The 19,502-nt window shown below is 53.6% G+C and overlaps 1 protein-coding gene across 3 annotated transcripts in view; it reads left to right on the top strand.

Annotated features, from left to right (window-relative positions):
* The window catches only part of RAI1 (retinoic acid induced 1), a 58,726-nt gene that overhangs the window by 2,663 nt on the left and 36,561 nt on the right, over positions 1 to 19,502 (top strand). The gene's annotated exons all lie outside the window — the stretch shown is intronic.

Here is a 19,502-nt window from a genome sequence, read left to right on the forward strand (position 1 = left end):
TCATTTCAGAGACCTTTTAGGCAGGAAAAGTGCTCTGTAGCGTGTAATTTGAAGGCTCTGCTCTGAACCTTCGCTGTCGCTCTGCTAAATGATCCTCTGCTCTTCCCAACCTTTGCTGCCTGGAAACCAGCGCCACTGACCTGGTTCCTGGCCTCGCTCCGTGCCAAGGTGAGGGGGGACGTGGGGTGGCAGGAGCAGCCCCTGTGGGGTGTTCCTCTCTCTGGTGCTGTGGGATTTCAGCCAGTCTTCATCATCTCTCGCCTCTACCTGAGCTGCAGAGGTTGTCACAGCTCACCCAGGGTTTTTGCCAGCTCGCGGGGCCGGGTCTGGCCAGGGCTTTGCAGGAGAATGGGCCACTCCAGCTGAGCACCTCTGCAATGTGGGAGCTGTCAGAACGGCCCTCGTGGGGCTGCAGAGTTATTTTTGGTAGCAGCTTGGGGAAGGATGCTCAGTGCAGTGCCCTCAGAGGAAGCAGCACAGTATTGCTTTCATTGCCCTAAGCTGAGGGCCAGATGTGCTGTGCCCAGAGCTTCCTTGCCTTCTTTCCTCTCCTCCTTTGCCCTCCTTCCTGTCCAAGAATGGGTTGCCCTGTGCCCCTGTTGTTTGGAGCAGGGTGAGCTGCAGCTTTCATCTTGCCATGGGCACTGTGGAGGTAGAAGGAAGGGGAGAAGGGGAGACGTTGGCACGTGGAGGGCTCCTCTTGCTCCGGGTTAGATTTGCTTTTGGATTCGCCAAGGCAATGAGAGTCAATGTGACGTGCAAGTCAGTGCACGTCACCGCATCAGACGCATGGATGGGGCAGGAGAAAACGTGTGAGCCATCCCCACGGTGCTGGCAGTTCCATGGGGCCAACCAGAGCTGGAGGTACCACTGTGTCCCCAAGCAGTGGCTGCCACTCACCAATGTCCTGTCCCTGCAGCAGGGCATGGGGCAGAGCGATTAGAGTTCCCCTTAACCACTGGTCACAGGGATGCTCATGGATGCAGACCTTATGGGGATGCTCATGGATGCAGCTCTCCTGGGGTTCCTCTACCTGGAAACATCCTCCAGGCCCATAAGTTCAGCCCTGCTGATGTGGGGTGGTCCCCTGGTACAGCTGCTGGGAGGCGGCATCGCATGGGACCCACACCGGGTTCAACTTTGGCTGCACGGCCTCATTTTTGAAAGCTGGAATGTGCTCAAAGATCAGCTTTCTGAGTTGCTTTTTTTGGTTTTGTTTTGTTTTAAATGACAGCATTTCCCCTTTAAATTTACATCTCTAGCTGGGGAACACAGAGCCTGGTGAGAGAAGGAGTGCGAGACTTTTATAAAAAGAACGAGTCGGGTTTTATTATCCCTTTGAGACGAGCAGGGAAAATCTATACTGAAGGCATGAAATAGCAATAAAAATGGACTTTTTGCCAAAGCAAAATTAATTGAGTGGATCTCAGTCCTCAAGCCTGAGCTCTGAGAGGCTTAGGAGATGGGTATGAGCCGAGCTGCCCCCTCCCAGGCTTCTACCCCACCAGGACATGAGGCAAAACGGTGCTCTGGTCCTCAGTGTCAGACATGGGAGCAGGGCTGTGCTTGGGATGGCATTCCCATCACTGGTCCAGCCTTGGGATGCAGCATCACCATCACTTCCAGCCTGATGGAGCAGGGACCTGCTCCAGCTCCATGGCTTGGGGACTTGCTCTAAGGACGTGGCTTGGGGATGTGTTCCAAAGTGCTTTTGGGGCAAAATCTATGTAGATAAGGAAACCTTCTCCTGGTTTTTGTTGCTCTGGACACTCAGCTGTTCTGCTCTCCCTTTCTCAGGGAAGGCTGGGCAGGGTGCTGGGGGACAGAAGGGCTTTTTTCAGCAGATGGTGCAAAGAGGACGGAGCTGCGTCAAGCTCCCAAGCCCACCGGAGACGCGGAGATTAAATAGCAAAGGGCTGAGAGGCAGCTCCAGGCGGGAGGAGGAAGGAGAGAAAGGGAAAATGGGGGTGGAAATAGGATTGGAGAGTGGAAGGGGGGGAGAGGAGCGCTGGTTTGAACAGGAATCTCCTCCCACTTGATGTCTCCCCTCCAATTCGGAGGGCCTGGATTCGGTGCCATAAAAATATAGCCCTTTTCAATCCCTTATCTTGCAGGAGCAGAAACAATTGGCCTGCAAAGAAGGAGAAAACAATCTGTTTGACTGACAAACAAAAACACATTTCTGCACAAAAGGAGGAGGAGGAAGAGGCAGCTGTCTGGCTGCTGCTCCGGCTTTTTTTTTCCTCTCCCCCCCCTCTCCTGTCCCCTCGCTGACGGTGTTGGAGCGGAGCTGCTACCCTTGCCAGCACCGCAGCCGCCGTTCTGACTGGCTGGGTTCAATGTCAGGCTCCTGCAGCAAATGTCATTGTCCGCCCTGTGTCAGCAGCCGTGGCGGGGCTCGGGGGGATCAGCAGCACTGGTTGTAGGGCACGGAGACAGAAACGGGGCTTGGGAGGGGGAGCGGCAGTGGGGGCTCAGGGTGGTCAAGATGGTGATGGAGGGGGAGCAGGAGAGGTCTGGGCTGCTTGGGGTGGGTACCCATTGCTGAGGCTGCGTTGCTGCTGGAGCCTCACGGATCTCCAGCTTCAGCTCCGTGCCTCAGTTTCCCCATGTTCAAAGTGAGCATGAGAACAAGAGAGGGCTGGAGGAGAGCCAGGGGACACCATCACTCATTATCCCGACAAGTCATCCCAAAAAGCAATTACGGCAACCACCGTTGCCATCAGACAATCATCAGAGCCCGTGGGATTCCAGCTGCTCTCCATCTTCCTCAAATTCCTCCATCCTCCAAACTGCTTCCCCCAGCAGCACTGCTTCCCTCCTGGGCACGGCTTAATGACGGGACTCTGCTCTCCATGGACACGTGGAGCAGACACCCGCCATGCAGCACCAGCACCTGGAGCAGCAGCAGTGAGCAGGATGGTCTCTGTGGAGCTCTTAGCATTGCCCCATAGGGAATCTACTACAAATAAAGGAGCACAAGAAGAAAACCTTGAAGCCTCCATGATGGCCTTCCCTGCCTTTGGTGCAGGTTGCTGGTGTGGGTTGCTATTGGAGTCCTCTGGAAAGCTGTTGGTGGATAGTTGGCTTTTTCCTGTTTTTAAGGAGCTGCTTTGCTCCACAGGAGAACAGCATGGAAGAAATTGGAGCTTCCAGGTGAGTTAATGACAGATAATGATGCTTGGTTCATGAGTGGCTCACCTGGTGCCTCCATCCAGGCTGAGATTGATGGGAGCATCCAGAATTGGAAAGAGTCTGAGAGATCTGGCCTTGACTTGCTCAGAGTGTCACAACAGAAGCTTTGAGGAATTTCTGAGCCAAAACATTAAAGGACTTCATATCTTGCTCCCAAAATGGAGCATTTTCTGCTTCTCCCTTCCACTTTCATTTCAAAGGGAAGCGAGAGGAGCCAACTCTCCACATGCCCAGCTGCAGCAAGAAGAAGACTCGGAGTCTGACAGGACTCCTACAACTTCTGTGCTTGACTTTCCTCTGCAGAATGGGAAGATGCCATGTCAGTGTGCCTCGTGATCCGGCCGTAACCTCTCATTACCCCTCCAATGTCAGCTGACCGGGCTGCGTAGGGCTCCTTCTCTAGCAGAGTGTTGCTGTGCTGTGCTGATTTCGGGCAGGAAGAGGCCCACGGCTCCCACGTGAGTGGTGTTTGCAGGCTCTGCAGGCAGCGACTGGTGGATTTTGCATCATCAAATCCCATCTGTACCCCCCAGAAATGAGCTTGGGATGGGTTTGGTGTCTCGAGTTCAGTGCTGGAGATGCAGTGTGCTGCTGCAATAGGTCTCACAATGGGCTGCAGCTTGGCTCAGGGTGAAGCAGCCATCACCTCCCTGTGCTGTAGTGTCCATCGTGGCTGTGGGAGCAGCTCTATGGGCAGAGCCAGAGCCTGACTCAGGAAGGGTTGGCAAAGGTGGGTTGCAGCCCGTTGGGATCCCACCTCCCTGCTCCAGGCCTGCAGGTGCTGGTTCCCATCGCAGAGCCCAGATGTGGTGTGACAGCGATCCTCCTGACTATAGGCTCGTGGTCCTGCATCATCCCCAGCCACAGGGTGCAGCTCCAGGCATGGCCCCATCCACGCATCATTCAGAGGGCACTGCTCCTATGTAAAGATGGCTGGTGGTGGAAGGGCTGTGAGAAATGCCTTATTCTGTGCTTTTTTCCCCCCCTTTTCCACTCGCAAACTGGCCGCAATTGTTTTGTAGCTGCATTAAGCATTCAGAGCAACTGCGATGTCCCCCATCGTATTCATCATTCAAAATTGTCCTCCAGATAATTTCTGCAAATAATTCGAGGGCTTTGCTCTTTTGTGGATACTTGGGCTCAAGAATTAGAGCCCTTTTAATTGGGATCTGGCGTCACGTGCCAGCTTTGGGCTTCCCAATTGGGCAGCCTTCACTTTCAGACTGGAGGTTTGGGGAGGGAATTGTTGCGATGAAGAATTTGAAATTCACATTCTTCCTGCATCTTCAGTTGCTGCTTCAAAGCAGTGCTCTGTCCCTTCCTTTTTTTTTCTCTTCCTGGTTAGAACTCCATGCCAGTAACTTGTGGTCTTGGAGAACATAAACAAAAATGTGGCACGCCACCCGCTAAGCACAACGTCCTTAAGAAGTTGAGTGATGATTCACGGTGATTTCTTTTGTATTATCCTCCGAGCTCCAGGTAAAAATAATGGTGAAAATAATTGTGCAGCATGAAAACCACCCGGCTAGGGGGCATTTTATAGGTTTATAGAACCTTCCATCCACAGCATTCGGGGTGCCCAGGAGCATCCTATGGGCACACCCCACCTATACCCCATCCCAGTGCTGTACTGGTGCCTGCAGAGCAGGGCAGCACCCAGCTGCTCGCTCCCTCCAGTTGCTGTCACCGATTGCCCTGCAAAATAAAACCCCTCTAAAGGTACAGCAGGGACCCCTTAAATGCAGAGCTGTGGCGCGCAGTTAATCATATCCTCTTAACGGGTTTATTCGCTCATTAAATATTTAAGACTCGTTTCTCTTTATCAATAGTGTGGAGGCGTGCAGGCCCGGTGCAAAGATTTATGCACACAATAGGATCGGTGCGTTTGGATTTGTTTGAAGGGATCTGAGAGCCATTTAAACCCTACGGAGGGGGACAGTGCCATGGCCCTATGGTGAGAACTGTGCCTCCTGACTGTGGGTTTAAGGCAGTGGGAGCAGAGGTTGGGTGCCATGGGCTCTTCTTCGGTGCTTTGGAAGTAGTTGTGCCCCTGTTTGAGAGATTCAGGGGACTCTCTTAGGGCTGCTGTGAGCTCCCTGGGGCTGAGAGAATTGCTATGTATGGAGGCAGCACTGGTGCTGGCTGTGGGGTTGTGCAAACGATGGCTTTCGTCCCCTTTGCTTATCACACTGTCCATGCAGACAGCTTTGCTGTGGAGGTTAAGATGTGAATTCCAGCTTGTTCAGGAGCAGGTGCAACATCTGTTCTGCTGCTGCTACCTGGGCTCTGCTCCTCTGGCAGGGCTCGGAGCTGGTGATCTGTTTGAGCCATGGAACAGGGGGCACCCAGCCCACCCCATGCACTCCCTGCCCTCTGCAGCCTGCCTACCTGGAGCACCGTGTGCCCTCGTTTCCCACCCAAGCCCCCTTGCAATGCTCCACGGCTGCCAGCTGCTGCCAGATGTGCTGCTCCTGACTCGGGGAAGCCATCCCTTGTGCATCATGCCTGTTCCCTGCTCTCCCATGGCCGTGGGTTGCACCCTGGTGCTTTGGCAATGGAGAGCCAGGGCTGGGACTGCACGCCTGGAGCAGCTGCACAATGTCACCTGCACCCGTCCTTCCAGCAAGCTGAAGCTTGCATGGACAGCAGGTCCCGGCATGCAGGGCTCTATCAGCAGCTCCGCAGCCCCTGCTCGGATCAGGAGGGAAGATCTCCTGCCAAGAGCCATCCCCCAGGGCTGCAGCTCACAGTTGGTGCTGGCAGCAGCTGGCACCCATTTTTTAGTCCTCTTCCCAAACCCTCTCAAGGAGCTTCTGGGGAGGACAGAGGGCACAGGGGCAGCGGGCAGAGCTGACAGCCCAGGGCTGGGGTGGGGGTTGTGGGTAGGATGGGAATGTGCAGCCGTCAGATATTTCCCCAAACCTCTCCTGCTTTGTGACGTGCCCACTGGAAAGGAAGGATCTGACAGCAGTAAAACTGTCGGGCGGCTGTGCTGCTTTTTTTTAAAGTTCTATGATAGCTTCTCCTCTCTCCCCCCCCCCAACCCTCCCCCCTGCCTTTTTTTAATAGCTAATGCATCTGTCACTACTTTCCTAATGAGCTTTCCGAAAGGGCCTTGGGGACCTCTACCTATCCGTGTGGGTTTGGATTGGAGCTCTCTCCGGGGAGGCCGAGGGAATTCAGCTCCCCGTGTCACCCCCAGCTCCTCTCCGAGGGCAGATTGTCCGGAGGGAGGGAGGGAAGGAGGGGAAGGCAGCAATATCTCAGTGCTCAGATTGCTGGCGTGCACCCCCTGCAATCACAGCCAATAATGACAAAAAGACGTGGCTGCTGCCAGAGATAGAGAGCTGAGCTCCAAGCGTTACAGCAATGTCACAGCCTTGGGACTGCTGCTGGCTGCTACTGGAAAGAAATTTCCTCACAACAGGCAGAGTTATAGGAAGGAGCCATTGATTGCATTAAAAAAAAAACACCCTCCCCACCTCTTTTTTTTTTATATATATATAATATATTTTGGCATGGATTTTCAAGGCTTTTTATTTTTTTCCCCAGCCGCCCCCCCTCTCCCCCCCCCCCCCTCCTCCCTCTCTCTCCATTTGCCATTGAAGTTGTGTTCAATAAAACCCATCGCCCGAGAGCGTCTGTTCGGTGTTCTCAGCAGCACAATGGGCAGAGGGCTGCAGTGTGCAGAGCTCAGCAGCCTCATGCAGACAATGAGGGGCTGGGAGCAGAGTGTGGGGGGGAGGTTGGGTGGGGGGGCTTTGCCTTATGTTTTTTTTCCCACCTGCCGGCCCCCACTACTAATTGTAATCACAAAAGGCAAATGGGAAGGCACCAGAACAGCAGGGCTGTGGTTCACTGGGGTCATGGTCTCCATCAGTCATTCTCCCAGCCTGTTGCTGGGTAAAAGCTTGGCTCCTTGGTTTGTCAGACGCGTGGCGAAAGCCTCTTCACCTCCGAAAAAAAAAAAAGGATGGAAAAAGCATGAACATCCCACTGCAATCCATGGGAGACTCTCCATTGAATCATTTCCATAGATGGGAGCGTTGGTGACTCAGATGCAAACCTGGGATCTCTTCCTCTCTCTGACACCACTGGCAAATACTCAGGTCCCGATCCAGCCCAGATTGAGCTGCTGTCCCTGTTCAATAGGGCATGAGGGGCTGAATTGGCGCCCGCGTTCCCCTCCGCAGAGCTAACCCGATGTTGCGTGGTGGTGGAGGAGCTAATGACAATTAATGCCGGCGAGATGCTTTCAGATCTCTAGATAAAAGGTGCTCAAGGAGGGAAAATTATTATCAACACGGGCCAAATGGCTACGGGGGATTGGAAATCTGTTTGTATTTGTAGGATGTAACCACTAAGGAGGGAGAGACTGGGACAATGGAGCATGCACAGCACTAATGGAACGAGCGTAGGAAAGAGGGTATCTCTGGAGACCCTTAGAAACCATTTCCCAGCGGTGAGATCTGCTGGGGTTGTTTGTTCTGCTTCCCAGATGAGAGCTGCGGTCGCTGATGCTTTTATCTCTTGCAAACTGGACTGGGCAGAGGGACAGAGCGGGCTGCAGGGATGCGCCCCAGGGCTCTCTGCTGGGTGGGCTCATGCATGTAACCATCCTCAGCTTCCATTTGTGTCACTGTGCTTTAGAGCAGAGGAATCCAGACAGGAAATTTTCATCCGGATTTTCCAGGCAAGGATGATGCAGATCTGGCTTCTGGCAGGGATACAAGGGCATGACTTTGGCATCTTGAGCCTGCAGCGGCAGCAGAAAGGTTTCTCAGTTTGCACATCACCATTCCGGGATGGGGCGAGAAGACACGGTGCAGGTTGAGGTGCGGATTTAGGTTCCTTGAAGCCTGGGAGATGTGCTGTTTCCAGCCCATTCGTTGTGTTTCCCAGTACAAACCCATTTCTCAGCGTGGTGGCGGCGCATACCGACGCACAGCGGTCCGGGTGAGCTCTGAGCCCGGTGGTGCCAGGTGCTGTGCAAACACAGGTTGTTCCCCAGAGATTACAACCAAGTTAGACAAGCTGTTCCTTATCTGAAGGCTGATAATGCCGAGAGCCCTGCGTGGTGCTGTGCAAAGCGTGCAGGAAAGGCAGCCTGGCTCCGGGGAGCGCGCATCCTTCTTACCCACAGTTCCTGGCTGATGGGCCGCGCACCGTGCCGACATCATGCTGTCCCTGTGTTCCATGCCCGTTGGCTGAGCCCCATTCTGTGCCCTGGGGAGCTGCAGCCTTTCCCACTGAAGACCTGCAGCGCACCACGCTTTTTTTCCCCCTCCTGGATACTTTCCTTAGGTTCTTTCTTCCCTCTCATTTTCTCTACCATCAAATGAAAGGCATTCAGACCAGAACGGTTCAGTCTGCTCTTTGTGTCTGGAAAACAGAACACCAAAGACAGCTGGACCTACCCGCGATGGCCACGGCCGTGGCAACAGTGGCTCTTTGTTAGCTCTGTTGTCTCTGCCCCTATCTCCAGCGTCTGGGGCCCTGTCTCTTTAAAGCTTTAGTGCGCTGTGTCAGAGCCAACAGAGAGTTCAGCTTATTAATGGATTCTCTAGGTTAATATCCCAACAGTTTTGTGTTGCGTTGGTTTTGTTTTGGTTTTTCTTTTTCCTTTCCCCCCACCAGCAATAGTTCAGAAGAAAGGGAGAGGAGGGTGGGAGGGGGAGAGAAGGAGGATCCAGTCCCGTTGGTGGGGAGGAGGGCACAAAGCTCATGGCTTTGGGGAGCAGAGCTGGAAGGGTTGGTGGGGCCACGAGGAGGTGGTGGCCCAACCCTTCCCTTCCTGTCTGCATGTACATCTCTCTCTATCTCCTTCTCCTGCGGGGTTCCCTGCATCAAAGCTTCTTCCAGTTCTTATGCTAATGAGGTGCATTAATGCTTAATGACTGTGAACAGGCTTGTTTAATTGCACCTATCTGAGCAGGAGGCACGTTGCTGTATAAGAGGGAACGACCATGTAAGCAGCTGCATGCCCTCCTGGACAGTCTTAATTACATGTAAAACTGATGTGATCTAAACCACCAGGCTGGTGATTAGTTTAGTGAGGCAGGTGGTACTTTGCAATTCAGTGCCTCGGAAACTCTAGAGCAAGTGAGATCAGATTCTTTCGTAGGCTATGGAGGATAAGGCAAGCCCTGATCATCCTTGAATTTGATGTTGGGTGGGGACAAGCACGGCATAGTAGATTAATTTAATTAATTTATTGCAGTTAGTTTGCAAAGACATTATCCGCCGGCGTCTGTGCAGAATACTGAGCAGTCCCATTAATGCAATGCTATTTTGCCCGCAAATCCTCTCTCCCCACCCCTTACAGGAGGAATGAGCTGCGATGGTCTCAGCTTTCCGCAGTGTTATCTCGCGCTGTTTGAATGCGACCGATTGTCTGAGCTACAAAGGGGCCCGGCACTAATGCAAAGCCATCCCTATTGGCACCAGACCTAGATTAATGACTCTGCATGCATTGCCTTGGCTGGAAACTGGATTTCCCTCCAGCAGCTCCTGGCGCTGCTGTCTGTGCTCCCGTATCCGTGCATTTGTTCACCCGGCGCGGGCGGTGGGTCCAGGAGCACCTCCAGGTGTGAAGGCTGCGAGGTAGGGGTGTGCAGGTATGAAGATAGCTGTCATCGCAGCCATCTGCTGCTAATTGCCCGTCCTCGCCTCTTGTGGTTATTTGTTTTGCTGTTATGCACCGGAGGGGGATTTCAAAGCAAGAAATAAATAATGAAGGAAAAAAAACAAACCCCACCAAACAACCTCTGCCTTTCTTTTAGGAACTGTTTTGGGCAGAGGAATCATAGGATCATTAAAGTTGGGAAAGGCCATGAAGTTCATCAGGGCCAACTGTTAACCCATGCCCACCATGTGCACTAACCACATCCCTGTTACTTGGCAGCACTTTGGGGTGCTGCTGCTCTCAGCGGCCCCAGGGAATGTCCCCATCCCCATCCTCATCCCCATGCAGACCCTTCCTTTCAGCCTCTCCTGCCCCATTACTCCTCCATTTCCATCCCGTGTGCTCTCTGATCTCTCCCTGCCCGCCGGGGCCCCTCAGGAGGCTCTTCCTGACGTTACTCCCACAACAACCACTTCCTTCCCCTCCTGGCAGCCCCCGGCTCCGCAACCGTCCCCGGCTCGCCCTGTCCCTTGCTATCTCCCCCAGACCCTTCTTTTGCTTCTTCCCATCCAACGGACTGTTTACTTTGTGACAGTGCTTATCTTGGTTTCAATGGCTCTCTCTGTATGCAGAGAACCCACAGCTGCAGGGACACTGGGTGGGAGGTGAATCCTTGTCCTACATTTCCCCTCTCCTGCTTCCAGAGCCCCAATGTTCCCAGCACCTGTAGGATTTTAGGGTCAGAGAACCAAACCTGCCATGCTGGGTGGCTTTCATCCCATAATGAAGCCTCTCTCCAGCCCAATCTCGTCCAACCATGCTGCTTTCCTCACAAAATGATTCTGCACTGCAGTTCAGGGTTATGGTGGGAAGGGAGGGCACAGCCATGGCATCCTGCAGGACTGAACCCTGCTCTGTGGAGCCAGGGTAGCCTGCCTTCCCACATGGGGAGATGGAGACCTTGCCATGTGCCTCCTCCTTGTCCACCCCTCATCTCTGTTCCTCATCTTGTTGCACCGGGTCATGTTTTGTGTCTCCCTTGGCCTTGCCATGGCCCTGGTGGCAGACGTTGGGTGGAAAACAAGACTTCCTCTGCACAGCCCCATCGTGACATCACTGAGGTGGTCCTGAGCCACCACACACAAGGTCATGGTGCAAGGGGCCTCACCGTCATGTTGGACATGGCTGCCATGTTGGATATTACCGCCATGTTGGACATGGCCGCCATGCTGCCATCCCCTCCCCTGGGCCCAAGGAGGCACTGTGATGTTATACCCAGCACCTCCACCATTGTTTGGGGCTGGGAGGGCTGAACCCAGTGCTGTCTGCAGGTACAGCATCCTGCTGCCCAGCCACAGCCCCAGCAAAGCCTTTTTTTAGCTCTCCCCTGTTTGCCAGGCGCACTTCCTTTCTTTTGATTCTTACCACCTACATACAGTCTGACTGCAACAGCAAGGAGAAAAAAAAGAGAGAGAGAGAATTGCAACATTCAGTAGAAGGCTTTTCCGTCTAATGACGTTAAATTTATTAACCAAAACTCCAGCTGCACCAGGCTGGGATCTAATAATATTCAGGCTATGGAGACATCAAGTAGAAAGAAGCTTAAAGCCCTTTTTATTTCACAGTAAAACTGTCAGTAAATAACTGGATTGTCTTGAGACTGAGAAAATGGGGATTTATCTTCCTGAACATGAAAAGTGTGCTTATTTTTTTTTATCAGCTTCAAAAAGCCCCAGCAACCTTGATTTTCCTTCCACACCGTTCTCAGCAGCTCTGCCAAGCCCCAAAACCACACAAATCAAGAGGCAGGCTCTAAAGATATTTTTAATTAAATTAATTCCTTTTCCTTCCTTCCCCATTTCTCCCTCGTCCCCTCCTCCATCCTCTCTTTCTCTCTCCCTGTGTCCCCAGCTAATGACTTCTAAGCACTGTGACATTTCAGCGCTGGCTGTCACTAACACCACACCTCCGTGCTGGTTATAAATTGGGCACAGAGACATAAAATTCCCTGCAGAAGGTCCCCGTTTGATGATATTCTCCGAGGTAAATCTCCAATAGCTCCCTGTTTTCTTTAATAACGCTAATAGGCATAGATTAATTAAACTGTTATATTACTTCCTCCTTTCTACCAGCACCAGTTTGAAATCTTATTACCTGCTCCTCTCCGCTTGCCTTTTCCCCAAGGTGGTTCTATTCCAACCGGTTGTTACCAAGGTTTCTCGGAGGCTGTAGCACAAGGTGAAGCTGCGGATGGCAGATCCTGCCTCCAGCCCCCCAAACCCCACCGACCCCATTGCAGCGGGGTCGGAATCGAGCCCTCTCCATCTGAAGCAGTTCTGTCTTGAAAGCAACAGCGGGGCTATTGTTGAGTCTGGATGCCCCCTTTAAAAGGGACCACAGCTGTAGGAAAAGGAATTGTATACATCCATCAACTCCTCCAGGGCCCCAGGATGTATTAGTTAAGATTGCGGGATAGCATGTCTCGGCGCTGCTGAAGGGCTCCTTTGAATGACACGTTGGATATACTGTTGCACATCTGGCTGCTGTATTATTGCATTGCTCTATGGTTGCGTTTTCCAGACCGCGGGAATGCGTCGGTCCTTGGGGGGAGCGTGTGGGGAGCCGAGGGGGGATGCATCCCAAGGGTGGGGGCTGGGGGAGCGATGCTTTCACACAAAATGCCGTGTTGCCATTTGAAATCCGCTCCAGAGCTTCCTGCTCTAATTAAATTTGTCACCATCGTTACTATAATGCCTGCCATTCCTCCGGTGCTTTTTTTTCCCTGTTCCCAGGGATCCCAAAACATGACAGAGTGGAGAGCAGAAGCTCCAGGTCTTCCTCTGGCTTTTTATTTCGGAGCAAACCCAGGAAAATGTGGTTGTAGGAGCTGCCGGGAGGCACAGCACGGAGGCTGTGGTTTGTGGCACTGATTCCTGAGCGGGGGACATGTGGGGGTTTGAGCATCTCTTACCCTTACACATACGGCATCTCGTGGGGCCGCTGATTTGTGGCAGTGCCTTGTTGTCATTTGGCTCATCCCACTGCCAGCCCCCCCTGCACCCCACACACGGAGCCCCTCTGCATTGCCCCGGTGCGGCCGGCGGCTGCTTTGCGCCGGGAGGATTCGCTAATTACTGTCGGCTCTTAATATGGCCCCTGATGCTGCCAGAGCGGCGTGAAGGGCTCAGAGCAGGAGGCACAACCTGCTCCATCGTGTCTTCTGTGTCAGCCTGCGATGAACTGAATGCAAAAAGGCTGTCTGAGCTGCAAACAGCGGAGCCTTTGGAAATTTAAAGGTGCAGAGCGAGGAAAACAAAGGCGCAGCAGCGATTGCGCTGCTGAATATTCATCCCCGATCCCGCGAGGAGCAGAGCCCATGGAAGCGTATGGGAGGGACCTTGGGCTGAACCCCGTCTTGGGTTCCAGCCCAGATCGGAGCAGGGAGGGCAAATTAGTCCTTAATGCACATATATCTTAGACTAAAGCCCGATAAGGGAACTCTCCTATGTTAATTTACCTGAGTTATTTACTATACTGATTGCTGAAGGTACTCTGATTAGCGCATGAAATATTTCTATACCTTCGGTCTGATTAACCCATATCTGCAAAATAAATATTTGTCTCATTATAGTTATGTGATCGTGCAATCAAAAAACCCCGTCGTAACGGAAAGGGGAGCGAGTATCCATGTGGGAAAGGCAAAGGAATGGTGGCATGGGGAGGCTGGGGAGCAGAGCAAAGCTGTGGTGTAGGCCTTCGTGGTCAGAGGAGGGTCAGCCCTTGGGAATCACAGGGGTGAGTCCCAGCAGGATCCCAGCCTCCGGCTTTCAGAAACAGAAGCAGGGAGTTCCCGGCAGCGCTGCGTGTGCCAGGCTCCCAGACGATCTCCTAAAATAGCCCAGCACACCAGGCGGTGGCACCGGGGGAGCACGCGGAGGATGGAGCGTTCAGTCTTGCTGGCCCAGATCCGGAGAGATGGGGGGGAGATGGGTTGGCAGCTCCCTACCCAGGGCAGAGATGGATGGAAGCACGATGTGGGCACTGGGGGGCAGGGAGCGGATTTGGGGCAGCCGCCGGTGCCGGCACCACCGTGCGTGCAGAGCCATAAGTCATCCAGAGGATGCTCTTTTGCATATGCTCGGATAGGGAAGGAGTTTTATGGAGGCTGTGCAGAAGAGCTAAGTCAAGAGGTTGCTTTATGGCTCATGGGTCCCACCATAGAGAGCGGAGTATCCCAGATGCAGCATATAGCAAAGCCTGGCGGCGCCGCGGAGCGCTGCTGCAGCACAGAGAGGCTGTGAGCACCGCTCTGCAAAAGAGCTGAAGTCATTTTTCTTCTAAGGGCAGGGGGTAGCGGGGAGAAAATATGAAGGCAGCCCTGTTGCTAAGGAAATCTGCTCTTTGTATGGTCGTACATTTAGGTAATGCTAATGAAAGGCCATATAGTAGCGAGGTGCAGATGTCAGCACTGTGCACTCCTGGATATTTGATTAGCATTTCTTTGACTTTGCCTCCTCTAGAAGAAATAACCGAGTATTGGATGGTAGGAAAATAAAATCCCCCCTTTTCCTCTGCCAGCCCCATGGTGCACGTATGGAGAGAAAGGAGAAACCTCACCAAAAATAAGATGCTCCATAACAAATACGTGCTTCCCCCCTCCCTCGCAAACCCTGGAGAGGATGAGAGCAAACATGTGATGAGAACAGAAATAGTCACATCACTTAATGCATTGCTGGACGGGACCCAGCCGGCACAGCGATGAACCTGGCAGGAGACCCGATAGCAGCAAATCAGCATAGCATCCTATTGAATGGCTGGTGGCCCACGCTTGTGTTAAACCTCGGGGCTGCATCTCGTTGAGGTTTCCCTCCCGACACCGGCTGCTTTTGGAAGCAGTAGCCGTGCGCGCTCTATCCAAGCACCCAGCGCTGCAGATCTGCTGTTGTTTGCGTGTGTACATGCATGGTGTCCTCGCCTGGGTCCGCTGTTCTGCTCCGTGCTGCTCTCTGGAGCACTGTGCCCTGCTCTGGAGCGTGGCTGGCAGCATGAGTCAGCCCTTCTCCTGCTCGCAGGGGTCGAGTGGTTGTCCCTGTCTGCGCGTCATTAAGAAAAGCACCCAGAAATGTAAGCGCTCGGTGCTTGCATGTCATGTCTTAAAGACCAGCTGCTCTGCGTGAGACTTCCCGAGAGCGAGAGCGCTTGAATGGAGCCCTTATATCTCTCTCTCTCTTTTCTCCTCTTAGCACCGTGGGCTCTGTTCCTTGCTTTGTGCTTTTGCTCCCTGGAGGGAGTCCCTGGGAAGTGCTCGGTTGCCTTCGGGGCTACCTCCAGCAGTGGGGGAGGAGGTGCTGATGATGTCCCCGTGCCATCTCCATGCCATGCTGGGCTGCCCCCCAGGGTGGCAGCAGGGAGGATTTCTGGGTGCTGCCCCTCCCTCTCACCATTGTGCAACGTCCCAAGGGCAATGACAGCAGTGCTTACGTGGAGCGGTGATATTGGGAAAGTATGCAGTCATTTTGAACTGTTCTCCTTGTGGCTCCCCTCCCTTAAGGTGGTTCCCGTTTCTTCTCCCTCTCCCAGCACATTCTGGCAGTGCCTCGCAGCAGCCCCTGGTCCAATGTCCACGAGTGCTGTGGGTCCATGGGAGCCTGTGCAGAGGAGCCACATTCCCATCACAGGACTCTCCCATCCCCATCCCTCCCTTCTTGCTGTGGTGATTTTATGGCTTCCTTGCCTGTACTCTCGGTGGCAGCAGTGTTGGCAGTGGGTATGTTTTGAAAGCCAAAGCACAAGGAAGGAGGATGCAGAGCCTCACTGCTGATGGGTGCTCTCCATTTCCATCCCCAGTGTGACTATCCCTGGGCACAGTGTGAGCAGGGGGACCTGCTGTGCCTGGGGACTGAGGCACCCAGGGGAGGGATGCTGAGGCACCCAGGTGTTGTTTACTCCGTAAGGATGGTGAAAGGATGAGGCTGCAGTGGAAGGAGATCTGCTCACGCGTGCATGAGAACAACACTAAAAAATACATGGTGAAGGTCACAGAGTCAGGCACCGAGCGCATAACAAATCCTGGTGTTAAGACACCTGAGCGGCTTACAGCCAGCAGAGCCATCACTTCCTCAGGGCACTGCCTGCATTCTGCAGCCATGAGCTGCTCTGCAGCTGTGCCCCTCTACCCGGTGCCTAACCGCAGTGCTGTGCTCGCTGTGCACTGTGCATGGCCCACATTGCTCCTCCTGAGCTGTCCTCAGGTGGGAAGAGCCGTCTGCCCTCGCTTTCCCCTCTCTCTCTGTGTCCCTTCCACCTCCAGGCTGGAGGACGGGGAGGGTGAGCAGGATGCTACCAGCAGGTTGTTCTCCATCTGCTCTTTGGTTTGACTTGGCTGAAGGCAGAGGTGGAAGAGTTCAGGACATCTCAGCTGGACTGAGGGATGCTGCTTCCCATACCTGATCTTGGAGATGGGGCTGGGAGTGATCACGGCTTTTCTTAGCAAGAGAGCCCTCCACTGGGGCAGTGTGTTGTGGACATAAAAGGAGATCTGCAGAGTGAATATTTTCACCCTGAATGCTGCTGAGGAACGTGTGTTTTGCTGATAGCGATGGCTCAAAGCTGATCTTCCGTCCCAGGAAAGAGAAAGCAGAGTGATGTGGCTGTAAATTCTTCCCTGGCTTTGCTGGGGGGAAAACAATGCATTCTCAATGAAAAACCTCCCAGAAATGCTGGGAATGGGCATGATGTGCGTGTGCTTCATGGTGTGTGTGTGCTTCATGGTGTGTGTGTGCTTTGTGGTGTGTGTGTGCTTCGCTGCTTCAGCCACAGGTACAGCCCTGCATTGGTCCTGGGTACGGATGGAACCACCATAAAAGCCATGCAGCAACTTTACAGCAGCTGAGTGAGAGCATACCAGCAGGACCCATAGATTTCCTCCCTCCCAGCATGTGTTGAGAAAGTATTCATAAATATCCCAGCCGCTGCTAACCGTCCTTTTCTGCTGGGAATTGCCATTAGCCGCTAAATTCGGTGTTTTACATATAAAAAGCACCGAGACTTAATTCTGCACCATGCTTCCTTCAGAGTCCTTGTGAAGGGATGGCTCTGGGCTGGATCGCAGCTGGAGGTGCTGGGAGGGGGAGGCTGTGGTGCTGCCCAGCACTCAGAAGTTCCCAATGGCAGCAGCGTGCTCCCTGAAGATGGACTGAATTGTGGTCATCCCCATTGAGCACAACACACACACACATGATGCTCCATCCGAGCCCAGGAATGGATGGAATTTTGCATCCCTGGTGGTCATTGCCCCCATCATGTTTCATACCCGTGATGCAGGCTGGGTGTGGGGAGGTGGGGATGGCCATGACCAGAGCTGGGAGTGCAGGGAGGAAGGGCCATGGCACAGCTCGTGCTTGTGGCTCTGCTCCCAAACACCGCAGGGTGCCGGCCGCAGGCAGCGGGGTGATGCAGAGCAGTGTTGGTGTTTCCATGAGGATGCAGTTACCTGAGGACAGGAACGAGGAGGGGTTGGAGCTGGAAGAAAGGGCCCCGCTTGTGTTACGCATCGCTGGGCTGCAAGGAGTGTGGGGCTGTTTGCTTTGGAGCCATGGGTTGGTTGGTTGGTTGCTGTGTGTGGAGTGGTTTGTGTGCACGTTGCTTAGGGGCAAAAAGAAAGAGAAAATTAAGGGAAAAAGAAAGTAAAGCTGGTTTTCCTAGAGACCTGTGAGCTGCAGATGTACTGAGAATAGTTATTCTCGCTGCACTGGGTGCAGGGTTGAATCCCAACCCAAGAACTCAGTGCAGCTCAGCGCCTTCCTAATGGCCATCCCAATGCCATCATGTTCTGTGCTGTGCAAAGAGAAATGGGGCTGAGCCCGCAGGTCCGGGCAGGGCTGCATGTGGCTCACACTGAGTTGCATCCTCCCTCCGCCAGCCCCAGGGTGATTCCCACTCGCTGATAGGAGCAGCTCTCATTTTTATCCCGGAGGCAAAAATCACTGGAAATAATGCTTCATCACTCTGAAGGTCCTGACACCACCCTCAGCCGCCACATCACAACCTCCTGTCGCAACGGTGATCCGCGTCTGTGTCACATCTCGCCTCGCAGATAAAAGCTGCTCCGCGGGCACCTTTTGTACGGAAATACGGAGCCTTTAAAACGGGAAAGAAACAACAAAATGTAGGACGCCATACAAAGCTGACCCACTGGGGACCGGGGTGGGGAGGGGGGAGAACTGCAAAGAGGAGGGCTTGACACACAAAAATTGTTTTGTTAACAAAGCATCATTGTTCCGCTCTGAATCGGTTTGACTGGAGTGGGAGAAACACCCCATCTGGAGACAGATGGAGGGCTCTCCGGCTAAAGAGGCGGCGGGAGGAGGGCTGGCAGAGGGCATTGTCTGCAGCACCTTGGTGAGGGGAGCGAGGGGCTGTGTGCCCTCCATCCACTGCCCCTGCCCTCGGCTGTGGGAGGTGCACGTCCCCATAGCAAAGGGCAGTGCGGTGCAGAGGGTTTGCTTTGCTTCTTGTTGCTGCAGTGCCGGCTCTGTCTATGGGAGGATGCTGCAGGGAGATGGGGACAGCAGGTTGCAACCTGGAAATGCATTGGGAAGGGCTGTGCTGGGGTCCTTGGTGGCTTCATCAGGACGCTCCCCAGCAGCTCCTGCTCCCTCTGCTGCCTTCCACACCCGCTGGGAACTCCAGGCTGAGTTCTGCTCCTGCCAGCGCTTGGAGGGATCGCATCCTGCCCGCCGCATCTGAATTCCTGATTACTTGCTAATTGCTTGACACACTCTACTTGCAATGCAAGAGACAGGCTAACGTCATCCTCTGTGGTTTGCCAGGGGAGAGTGTGAACCTCTTTTTGACTTGCCTTGAAATAGATGAAAAAGAATAGAGCTTGATATGATTAATGTGAAAACTTCAGCTCGGTTTCCTGCCTGGGCATCTCAGTGTTACCGTGCCATGTTTTTGGAGGGCTGGGGGCACTGTCTGCTCATAGTCCCCATCCGCAGAGGACATTTCGGGCTCCTGCAGCAGGCCATGGCGTCAGGGAAGGATTCAGGTGGTTGCCTCGAGGCACTGCTGAGATAATACCTCAAGGGCTCCTATTCAGACCCACTGGGGCCTTTCCATTTGCATGGCGGAAATCTATTCAGATGCACTGAGAGTGGGCAGTCACCCGTGCTGGAGGACCAGGGGAGCACATGGCTTACACACAGCCATGTAAAAGGAGAAGGTGATTTTGGTTCTGGGCTCAGGGCTGCTCCTGCCAGTGCCTCGTTGTTTCCTAGCCCACGTCTATGAGGCACAGGGGGAGGGCCATCCAATGGGGTCCAACCAGCCCAGGGCAGGGGGTTGGAAATAGATGATCTTGAAGGTCCCCTCCAACCTAAGCCATTCCCCCTCCCACCTGAACCATTATATGATTTGTAGAACCTCCAGCCTTGCTTTCTTCCTGTACAGGATGGGAATAAAAGCACTGAGCTCCTCTCTGGGGGCATGAATTAATGCTTCTGAGAGCTGCTGGGGAAGAGGTGCTAGGATAAGCACAGAACAGATTAATCTGCAGCGACTTGGCGTCTCAGCATTGATGCTGATCACTGGTGTGAAGGCGCTTGGCGAGGTCGGGAGCACGCAGGCAGTGTGGAGCAGAGGCAGAATCCTTGAGATTGCCAAAGACCATTACAATCAA

This window comes from Coturnix japonica, chromosome 13 (assembly GCF_054131305.1).
Source record: "Coturnix japonica strain WE chromosome 13, WE-NBRP24, whole genome shotgun sequence".
NCBI classification, from domain to species: Eukaryota; Metazoa; Chordata; class Aves; order Galliformes; family Phasianidae; genus Coturnix; species Coturnix japonica.